Raw genomic sequence first — 3,401 nt, 5'->3', positions numbered from 1 at the left:
GGGAGTGGACAGAAGGGTAGACAAAGGTGGGAAGATGGAGGGGAGGATGTGTAGAGTAGGGGGAGGAAGGATGGCAGAGTGGACTGAGAAATGGGTAGAGGGCGATCAAGAGATTGGTTTTTCCCCTGTGGTCAGGCCTGTGTACTGTAGCACTGGACGCTGGGCTCCATTCCCACCTCCTGCATTGACTCTACCTTGTACCTTGCAGAAGCATCACAGCCAGCTGAGCTGCAGCTGTCTCGGGCGAAGGATGGGCCTCTAATAATCACTTTAAAGCACCGAGGACAGCCTATGCACACAATAAGAGTTTAATAAGTGTCCACTTTTATGGTGACACATGGTTAGTAGACACTCAGGGGGCTACACTTGGGGCTCTGGTTCAGCTGGGCAGGGTGGCCAGTCCTGACTCAGGTCCCAATGGTGCTTCTAAGCTGGAGGTTCTGGCTTGATCTTGACTGTTGGAGCCTGCTGTCCTGACCGTTGGAGCCTGCCGCAGGTTAGTGGACAGAGGAGCCTTCCCTTCAAGGGCCTGTGGAGGCTCACCTTTCTGGCAGGATGGAACCCATAGCTGGGCAGCTGGTTGGGTCTCAAGAAGGCACTGGGGGTCCATGGAAGATGCTGGCCTCTGCCCTCTGAGGGCCTCATGTTTCTGTGCACAGACAACCACCAACCTGTGATCAGATGGTGATCAGAACAGCCTTGTGCAAACTAGTGATGGTTCTACAGCGCTGTGTGGAAGGCCAGGAGCCAGGCTTTTCCAGTGCTCAGGTCTGGCTCTGTGGAGGGGGTGGGGGGGCTCCCTAGGGTTCAGGGGGTCAGTTTGGAGTCTAGGGTCACCTTTGAGGCAGGCCCACCGCAGCTCTCCTCCCATGGACAATAAGGCCACACACACATGGAGATGCCATGTCCCTCACCCTCCAGCCCCCACATTTTGTGGCCTGAGGGTAGAGCCTCCTGACAGGCAGGCAAGGATGGGCCCGCCCACCCTGTTCTGTGGTGTGTCTTACTAATTATGCCACACACCGGAAAACTTAATTAAATCGATGCTTGGTGTGTAATTTCAACTAGTTTGGAAGTCGGGGGAAATCAAACAAACAGCCACATGTCCCTGCCAGCCACCTTAGCAAATCCTGCAGGCCCTGAGCTGGGCTGTGGTGAAGCCTGAGCTGGGCTGTGGAAGGGACCTTGCCGTCACCCTCCCAGCTGTTCCACACATGAACATACACCCTCGAACACCACATGCACACACATGCACACACCCACACACCCCATACACCCTACATATATACACACTCCACATTCCACATGCATACACATATACCCCACATAAACCCCACAGAGACCCACACATTCATGCCACAAACACACACATTCCACAAATACACACAGACACCCCACAAACACACGCACCACATCTGCACACATCCTACATACATACACACCGCACACATAGCATAAACACACCAAACATACCACATACATACACACAACATACATACTACATACCATACCATAAGTACCACACAGTAAACTTCCCTACACACACACACTCATAGCACGCAGCTGGAAGGGGAAGTCACAGACCCCAGCTTCCTTTACTGCCTGGTAGTGATAGAGCCAATGGGATGGTATTAGGGCCTGGGGACCATGCAGGGCACCAGGACCCTGACTCTGTCCTCAAGTCCTCCAAGGCTCCTCCTTCGACTCTTGTGGGGACCACCCACTCAGTTCTGCATGTGAGGGGACCTCAGCAGTAGCCACTGTCTTACATGGCCCAGACAGGGCATCCTGAAGATGAGGCCTCCAGAGGGTGGGAGGGCATCGACAGGACCTAGAGGCACAGGGTGCTGGGAAGCCAGGGTCTGGGCATTTGTCTGTGTGTCTGTCTGTGTGTCTGTGTGTCTGTGAATGTAGAGAAAAACAGAATGGAACTCAAGCTCAGTCCAACAGTCTCCCCCAACACCTCTTTGGAGCCAAGGTGGACACAGAGCAGGGGGCTATGGGCGGATGACAGGACAAAGACCAAGAGGGAGGGGTGCTGAGCAGCGCCTGCTCGCCTTTGGAGCAATGTAGGCTTGCATAGGAAAACTGAGGTCTGGGCTGTGAAGTCAGTGGCCAAGCCCACAGCAAACATAGCTGTTGGATTTGAAAAGAGGCTGCGGTGGGGAGAGGCCTCAGGAGTGCCGATCGCCTTGAAGAGCCTAAAGGATGGGCCTCTCTGGGGCACATGGAGACAGGCCCTTGACAGAAACCAGGACTGAGCATACCCAAAGAACATTCAGATCTCACCTACCCATTCTCTGTCCACCATGCCACCTCTCCCCACAGGCCATAGAAGTTTCCAGGGACCCAGTGAGAGCACAGGTTAAAAAATGCTGGGTAAAAGAAACACAAGATTGCTTCATGGAGAGGTGAGGCTGTTTGCCCAGGGTCACATGGGCTGCACAGCCTGGCTGCCTCTGGCCCATACAGTGGCCACTCTAGCACCTTAGAACCTAGCACAGGGAGTGTCTGGATCTTGCCTACCTCTTCACCAGGGAGGAGGCCACAGCCGCCCCGGAGCCAACAGGAGGGTTCTCCCTTCCACAAGCCTGGGCACCAGTCCTTCGGGTCCCTAACTACCTCACGCCCAGCCTGACTGGTGGCCCTCTGCAATCACCTGCCCAGCCTGGGGTCAACTGGGCCTGGGGCTGGAATCCTGCTTGGCTAGACTGAAGACTGCTGTGTCCCTCGACGTCAGTTTCCTTCTGGGATACCCTGATTCCCAGTCTTTCTTACCACGTCAGTTTCAGGTTCAAAGTCACCTTGGAGAGGTGTCCCTGACCCCTATCCTTCACCCTGTTGATGGCCACATTGGCCTGGAACCGTCCTGTGTACTCTTCCCCACACCCAGGGCCCAGGCAGGCCAAGATTAGGGCTCAGTTGGGTGTTGTCTTGTGACTCCGATCTGCCTAGAAGCACCTTATGACTTCCTACATGATGCCCAGGACCGGCTTGTCCATCTCCATGGAGCCCAGGTTCACCCTTCCCACAGGATCCTAGGTGAGGGTGAGAGCTGTCTCCAGCAGGTCTGACAAGGGAACCACCTTCTCAGCCGGGGACTTCCCACCTAGCTCTTCAAGCATCAGCGATTGGTCCTTGGGGTGTCTGTCTCCAGAAATTTCTTCTTCCCTCTCTCCCTCCTCACTCCCTCTTCCTACCCTTATCCTCTTTCAACTCTTCTCTCATTCTCTCATCCCTCCTCCTTCTCCTTCCCTCCGTTCACATCCTCTCATCCCTACCTCTTCCCCATCCTCCCTTCTTCTCCCCTCCCCACTCTCCCTTCCCTCTCTCTCCCCACTCCATCCCCCGCCTTTCCCCTCCCCCTTCCTCCTCCCCCTCCCTTCCCTCCCTCCTCCCCT

At 55.2% G+C, this 3,401-nt stretch overlaps 1 long non-coding RNA gene across 1 annotated transcript; it reads right to left on the bottom strand.

The window, feature by feature from the left end:
* Positions 1-290: 290 nt before the first annotated feature.
* LOC115068670 lies at positions 291-2,366 on the bottom strand. The gene is made up of 2 exons (XR_003848000.1): positions 2,294-2,366; positions 291-671 (listed from the first exon to the last, which is right to left on the bottom strand). It is a non-coding gene; the product is annotated as an uncharacterized LOC115068670 (long non-coding RNA).
* Between the last annotated feature and the right edge of the window lie 1,035 nt (positions 2,367-3,401).

The sequence above is a fragment of the Nannospalax galili genome, unplaced genomic scaffold, assembly GCF_000622305.1.
Source record: "Nannospalax galili isolate Female #2095 unplaced genomic scaffold, S.galili_v1.0 scaffold290, whole genome shotgun sequence".
NCBI classification, from domain to species: Eukaryota; Metazoa; Chordata; class Mammalia; order Rodentia; family Spalacidae; genus Nannospalax; species Nannospalax galili.
This window is presented reverse-complemented; position numbering and strand designations above follow the sequence as displayed.